Source organism: Copadichromis virginalis, linkage group LG17, assembly GCF_057382275.1.
Source record: "Copadichromis virginalis isolate Kocher_CV1m ecotype Utaka linkage group LG17, C_Virginalis_male_GT1.1, whole genome shotgun sequence".
Classification (NCBI taxonomy): Eukaryota; Metazoa; Chordata; class Actinopteri; order Cichliformes; family Cichlidae; genus Copadichromis; species Copadichromis virginalis.
This window is the reverse complement of record NC_140634.1, coordinates 19,231,223-19,239,087: the sequence shown is the minus strand read 5'-3', so window position 1 is coordinate 19,239,087 and position 7,865 is coordinate 19,231,223. Positions and strand designations below refer to the sequence as shown.

The 7,865-nt window shown below is 43.6% G+C and overlaps 1 long non-coding RNA gene across 1 annotated transcript; it reads right to left on the bottom strand.

Moving 5' to 3' along the window:
* Positions 1-1,127: 1,127 nt before the first annotated feature.
* LOC146689315 (uncharacterized) lies at positions 1,128-2,011 on the bottom strand. The gene is made up of 3 exons (XR_014916032.1): positions 1,646-2,011; positions 1,448-1,565; positions 1,128-1,316 (listed from the first exon to the last, which is right to left on the bottom strand). It is a non-coding gene; the product is annotated as an uncharacterized LOC146689315 (long non-coding RNA).
* Between the last annotated feature and the right edge of the window lie 5,854 nt (positions 2,012-7,865).

Sequence of the window (7,865 nt, the reverse complement as noted above, 5' to 3'; positions counted from 1 at the left end):
AGATACCAACTTTTCTGCAAACACTAAAAATGCTGAAGAGCAAAATGCAAACTGGAAATGGAGAATTTCGGCCTTTTGTAAATGTGTTGTTTGCACTGTAAGGCACAAAGTCCTCCCTTTTCGGTTTGCTTTGCTCTTGCAGAAGTTGGACTACATCTCAGAGAGCAAACAGCAAATGCAGCTTAGCAGCTTAATGCAAGCTGTAACTGACGCAAGCAATCTGTTAGCAAACAAAGCAAATACACAAAGGTTTTGGTGTAGCACTCTCTTTGCGGCTAATTTCCCCCATGTAGTTATAGCCGGCAACCTCCAGCAATCACTCATCAACCAATCGGGTAATACACATATCTCCCTAGTGACTGAAGGTTGCTGACCAGTTTCCAGGCCTTAGATTACTGCATTACTGTAAGTAACAGAAATATCTCCCTGCCAAGCACTGGGTATACACTGTGTGTACAATTGTTAGGCAAGTGGGTGTAATTTTTATGCACATTTTCCAACTTCAAGCTGTATAAACTTGAGTGCTTATTGGATTTAAGTATATCAGGTGATCTGTATGTGTGGCCTACGGAGATCAACACTCTATATAAAGGTGTGCATAATTATTAGGCAGCTTCTCTCCCCCAGGCAAAACGGGCAAAAAAGAGATTTAATAGACTCTGAAAAGTCAAAAATTGTAAAAAGTCTCCCAGAAGGATGCAGCACTCTTGAAATTGAGAAGATATTGGGGCGTGACTAGTGATGGGCAGATGAAGCCCCATGAAGCACTGAAGCTTTTCATCCAATTGGTTCACCCCAACGCGAAGCTTCATGAAGCTTCATTTGCTCTAGCAGGACACCTACTGGACGTAAAAATAATAGCTGGCATGAATTTGAAGAGTGTGGCATTATGCACACAGCCTGTAAATGTCAACAACAAAAGGAGTGTGTAAAACATGTATATTGTAGTGATGGCAGTATACTGTGTATATTTATCCTGGCAGTATGGGAAATGATTATTTGGAAATGCTTGAAATGGAAATGATCATTTACTGTGAGGTGAGGTGTGGTTGGGGTGTGGACAGTGGTTGTGCTTTTGTAACGTTGAGGTATGGACAGCTACACACTGAGGCTTTGAGCCTCAGTCCTGCCTGTTCACATTTTATTCTGTAAAAACTAAATTTTCACTGCTTTTATGACCTTTTTAGTGGGGAGAACATAGCTGGGATTTAATGATTTAACAAATCTTTTGAATCCTTTGTCCTCCACAATGCTAAATAGCTGGGAGTCCTCAATCACCATGCTGACCAGGTCTTCATCTATTTGAGATTGTTCTCCTGAGGAAAGACAATAAAGATAAAGCACAAATATAAATATCACACACGTAACTTATAACAGTTGTATAATATTGTTATATCATTTAGTAACATTACTGCATCCTATATTATCATTGCATTTGATGGCTCACCTGGTCTTGCTCCACGATCGGTGTCCCCCTTATTCTCATGCAAAGCTCTGTAGTGCCTAAGCATGGATGAGGTGTTGCTGTTATATCCCAGCTCCCTGGCACATAGAAAACACTTCACCTTGTACAAAAGTCAAGACAGCTCAACATAAATTGTATTGCACCATCAGTATCATGAAAATACATCTTCTGTAGAAATACCTTGTTGGGAGGAATAAGATCAAAATGTTCCCACACAGGGGAGGACATCCTCCTCTTCTTAGCTGGCTCCATTCTCTCCTGACTTTCTCTCCTCACTCTCATAAACCTCCAAACGGTCTCCAAACTCTCACTAACCGCAACTCTCCATCAAACACCCACATTTTTGAATGAAGTCTGAGGGGTTTATATCGCTGTCATATCTCGCGGCAAAGTTCGAACCACTTCATGAACCAGTCACGTGGTACAGCCGGGCAGCGAGGCTTCGGACGTCATCATTTTCAGCTCCTCCCATAAATGAAGCAAGCCTCGATACGCGCATCGCGGAAACGCCCCCTCCATTACTCGACACACGCTCCGAAGCCTCGATACAGAACGTCCCATCACTAGGCGTGACCACAGAACCATCAAATGTTTTGTTGAAAATAGCCAACAGGGTCGCAAGAAACGTATTGAGAAAAAAGACACAAGTTAACTGCCAAAGATTTGAGAAGAATCAAACGTGAAGCTACCAGGAACCCATTGTCCTCCAGTGCTGCCATATTCCTGAACTGCCACCTACCCAGAGTGTCCAGAAGTACAAGGTGTTCAGTGCTTAGAAACATGGCCAAGGCAAGGAAGGCTGAAACCCAACCACCACTGAACAAAACGCACAACTTGAAACGTCAAGGCTGGACCAAGAAATATCTGATGACAGATTTTTCAAAGGTTTTATGGACTAATGAGATGAGAGTGACTCTTGATGGACCAGACGGATGGATCAGTAATGGACACAGAGCTCCACTTTGACTCAGACACCAGCAAGGTGGGCTACTGGTATGGGCTGGTATTATTAAAGATGAGCTTGTTGGACCTTTTCGGGTTGAATATGGCCTGAAAATCAACTCCAAAACCTACTTCCAGTTTTTAGAAGACACTTTCTTCAAGCAGTGGTACAGGAAAAAGTCTCCATCTTTTAAGAAGACCATGACTTTTATGCCAGACAATAGTCCATCTCATGCATCGAAGTACTCCACTGCATGGCTAGCCAGTAAAGGCCTTAAGAATGAAAAGATAATGACATGGCCCCCTTCCTCCCCTGACCTAAACCCTATTGAGAACCTGTGGGCCTTGCTTAAATGGGAGATTTACAGTGTAGGAAAACAGTACATCTCTCTGAACAGTGTCTGGGAGGCTGTGGTTGCTGCTGCACAAAAAGTTGATCATCATCAGATCAAGAAACTGACAGAGTCCACAGAGGATGCCATCGCCCACGTCCTACACACCACTCTCAGCCACGTGGATAAGAAACAGGGTAACTATGTGCGAATGCTGTTTGTTGATTACAGTTCAGCGTTTAACACAATAGTGCCCTGCAGACTGTTCACAAAGCTGAGGGATCTGGGACTTAACAGCCGTCTGTGTGCATGGGTGTTGGACTTCCTCACTGGCAGAACTCAGGTGGTGAGGGTGGGCAGGTGCTTCTCCAACAGCATCACCATCAACACAGGAGCACCTCAGGGATGTGTCCTCTCGCCACTGCTCTACTCCCTCTACACTTCAGACTGTGTGGCCACCCATGGCTCCAACACCATTGTGAAGTTTGCTGACGACACAGTGGTGTTGGGTGCCATCTCCAACAACGATGAGGCGGCCTACATGGATGAAGTGAAGAATCTGGCATCGTGGTGCCAGGACAACCACCTCCAGCTGAACGTCAGCAAGACCAAGGAGCTGGTGGTGGACTTCAGAAGGGGTCAGCACAGAGACTACAAGCCCATTATCATCAATGGAGCTCCAGTGGAGAGGGTGCAGTCCTTCAAGTATCTTGGTGTCCACATCTCCTCAGACCTGACATGGGCTGCCCACATTCAGGTCCAGACCAAAAAGGCTAGGCAGCGCCTGTATCACCTACGACAACTGAGGAAGTTCAGGGTCTCTCCAAAGATCCTCAGGATTTTCTATACAGGCGCTGTGGAGAGCATCCTCACACAGAACATGACATCGTGGTTCGGGAACAGCTGTGTGAAGGACCAAAAAGCTCTCCAGAGAGTGATCCGTACAGCAGAACGCTGCTGCAGGATTGCTCTCCCCCCGCTTCAGGACACCTACACCAGGAGATGCCGGACTAGAGCAGCGCAGATACTGAAGGACCCGTTCCATCCTGGCAACAAACTGTTCCAACTTCTGCAATCTGGTAGAAGGTTCCGCATCTTCCGGGCAAGGACAGAGAGACTCAAGAGGAGCTTCTATCCCCAAGCCATCCGTGCCCTAAACACACACACCCGCCCTCTCACATCATCTATAATTGACTGAGTCAGGACTCTTCCAGACACTAAACCAAGGCACAATGTACATTTCAATTCCTTTAATTTTAAATATGTTTATATTGTCTATCCTGTAAAATAGTCAGATATCTATTCATATTAATGGACAGAATTCACCTGCTTGCTGCTACTACTGCACATTCACCCAGTGTATATACTATATGTGTGTATATATATATATATATAATGTTCTTCCTCTACACACACCCCCCCCCCCCCCCCCCCCCCAATTTTTGCACATGTCGAGGAGCGTGTCAGGCTACATTTCACTGTGTGTTATACTTGTATAACTATGCATGTGACAAATAATAAAGAACCTTGAACCTTGAACCTTGAGTCCATGAATGGAAGGCTTGTGACAGTTATTGAAAAGAAGGGTGGCTGTATTGGTCACTGATATTTTTTATTTATTTTTTTTGACATGTCAGAAATGTTTATATGTACATTTTGAGTTGTTTTATTATTCTCACTTTAACATTTGCAAATAAACTAGTGAGATGGGAAAATGTTCGTTTTTTTCAATTAGTTGCATAATTGCACATATATATATTCTCTTAAAGACAAAACCTCACTTTTACATTCTTAAAAATTTAGGTTTAGGTTCATTAACATTTTGGATTGACCGGGAGCACCGTCCTTGATCCATAATGAAATTAATCCTCAAAAATACAACTTGCTTAATAACACAAAGTGTACAATGTGTACACACCACTATCCTGCTGGGTCTTATGTATAACACACCTCTTCAGGTCTCCCTGTTCATAAATTCATTCACCTATTCAGCTAAATTAAAATTTGTCTGAAAACACATGGGTCTCACAGCTAAAATGAAAAATCAATGCGATGTGTTGTAGGAGCATAGAAGCCGACATCCCCTCCCGATCATTTCAGTTCCATACCCCCAAACAATATTGAAATAGCCTCACCGTCACACATTTAGCATCCTGTTTATCACATCACAGTCCAGTCAATAAAAGCCTCTTTAGGCTGTTCGTCTCACTGGAGTGTAAACGATGTGAGGAGATGTTCTGAACTCAGATGCTCTGAATGAAGGTGAATTTATTTCAGAACAATTAGACAGTAGACAGTGAACACAGACAGTAAGACTATGGAGGAACATGTTTTGGAGACTTGAAGAGGACATGGCTAATTGATTCTGATGGGATGAGGGTATTAAACCAAAGCAATTATGAAATGGAGAAGATGAAAAAGAAAGAGGAGGTGAAGGCAGACAGTGTTACATAAATCATCATGTTACACATGAAGAAAATAATTGCGAAAGTTTTCTTTGACAAATACAATCTTTTTGCCTCCCTTCCTCCTGTTTTCCATCTGCAGCCAGTATCATCAGTCCAGACTTAATGTTAATGTTAATGTACCCATATCAATTGTTATGACAGAGTGTCAGTGGCATTCATGGCTCCCAGATAATGACTGCTACTGATTTTCATCATGCTCAGACTTTTCTCCAGGCTTTTAACAAATGTCTGGATATCTTTTTCAAATGACCCAGCTGATCATTTAATCAGAATCCCTCCTGCATATCTCCTAGGTGAGCTGGTTCTTTGTTACTGTTCTGCAAATACGTCCATCATTTTTGTATATTCTTCTACTGATTCATCTCTTTTCTCTCCACCTCCTTTCCCTGTTGATCTCCCTTCATTGTCTGCTCTCTTGCATCTTTGCTTCTACCTTGTCTTCTGCAGTTCTAGTTTTATTCCCATGTCTGTCTTTTTTGGGACAAACTAAAAAGGGCTGGCTGGTCTGAGCATTTCAGAAGCTGCTGATCTGCTGGGATTTTCCCACACAACCATCTGTAGGGTTCGCAGAGGGAAAATATCAATTGAAGGAAATGCAAGAGTCCAGGGGAGAATGGCATGACTTCTTTGAGCTGATAGGAAGACATTCATTCATTATAATCTCTTAATTCACAGCACATCAAACAGTGAAGCTGTCATGGTCCCTGTGCCTGCCCAGCCGGCCTCACAAGGCTACACTTGTGTTTTTGCTTTTTCTCTTTCTCCCCTACCTCTCTGCCTGGGCGGAGCTCACAGCTGGCTCCCGCCCTTGGCTCACACAGCTGTTGGCGATCAGCTGATTACCCATCTACTATTCCTAGGCTGGGTCACAGATCCTCTCATCACTGGATGATTGAGCTACTGACGTTAGTCTTTCTTTTGGTCTTATACCTTTACGCCCTACCTTCGTGATTTGTGAGTGATTTCTCCCTTTCCTGTTCCAGTTTATCTTCCCGCGGTACGGACGTGTGTGAGTCGGATGTGAGGACGTGAGCGAGCGTGAGAGAAAGAGAGAGCCTTCCCCTAATCCCCTGGAACCCTGGACTTTCCCCGTCACTGTATATATTATTGCACTGGTGTGTAAATAAATCGTGTTCTGAGATGTCAACCTGCTCTGCGCTTGAGTCCCTGCTTTCAGTTTGTGACAGAAGCAGACGGGCTAAAGGAGCAGAAGACCACACCTGGCACTGCAGGATAATGTATCTCGACCCAAATCCTGGTGTCTTGAACATGACACTGAGTTCAGTGTACTCAGACGTTGTGGAACAGAGGAATGTTTCTTGCACCTTGTTGAATCTGAGCCATGAAGAATTATGGCAGCTCTGAATGCAAAAGGACATCCAACCTGATATAGACTACTTGCACTAGGGCATGTGACGTATTTCTGTTTCCAAATAGTACCGCTTGTGCGTTTCCGGTACGTTTGCTTATCTATCGGTAGCTATGCTAATGTCGCTTCAGAATGAGTATAAAAAGGAAAGTAATATAAGATGGCGCCGGTGAGGTCGGCTGCCGTCACGACTGCTCCGACCACTTTTTCTTTGTCTTTGCTTTTTAAGTTAGTTTTCAGCGTTTCTAAATCGGCAAAATCATCACCATTGGGTACATTAGGTATGACAGTGACACTCTTGTTTCTATTGGTATACAATGTACTCACAATTCGAAGTTTTTAACTCCGGATCCGAGCTGGCCGAGTGAGATCTCGAGGGAGAACAAAGGGAAGCGGCGGCGGCCTAGAGGGAAGCGAGCCGGCGTCAGGAACAGGCTGAGAGCTCGTGCACACCGCACACCTCTGCCTAGCATCCTGCTCGCCAACGTCCAGTCACTGGAGAACAAGCTTGACGACCTCAGGGCCAGGATAAAGTTCCAGAGAGACATTCGGGACTGCAATCTCCTCTGCTTCACCGAGACATGGCTGAACCCAGCGGTGCCGGACCACGCCATCCAGCCGGCCGAGTTCTTCTCGGTTCACCGCATGGACAGGACACGGGACTCGGGGAAGTCAAGGGGAGGCGGCGTGTGTTTAACCCTTTAAGACCTACCATAGAACCAAGTCCGCCAGAGCTTATATTATATTTTTACATGCTGTGGAGCCATTTTTGGGAGCATTTCAAGTTGCTATACATCAATACAACCATTATAGCCCAGATTTTAATAATATGTATTCATTAAGTGCATAGTAATTACATAAATTGCAAAAAAGTGCAATAAACTACAAAAAAATTGAAAATCGTTTTTGATTTTTTAACATATATTTGTAGTTAGAGAAATTTAAGAGGCTTATCCCTCAAAACTGTAAATACAAAAAAGTTGCACAAAATAGTTTCCCACCACAGGAAATTTATTTTGAGTGTCTTCATAGTTTTATTTTTGAAATACACCAATTTTTATACACTGCAGGAAAAACGAAAATAAATATTATACTGCAAATTTGCAAAAAAGCAGCACATGCATCAAAATAAACTATTTCCAGCAGTGCAATATGAGTCCTAAGCATCCCAGAAACGACACAAAGTCATAAAGTCAAAGATAACGTTTAAAAAGAGCAGTATAGGCCCTGAGGCCCTGATCACAAAAAAGACTACATTTCCGCGAAAATGACGTCACTTCCGGTTTCGG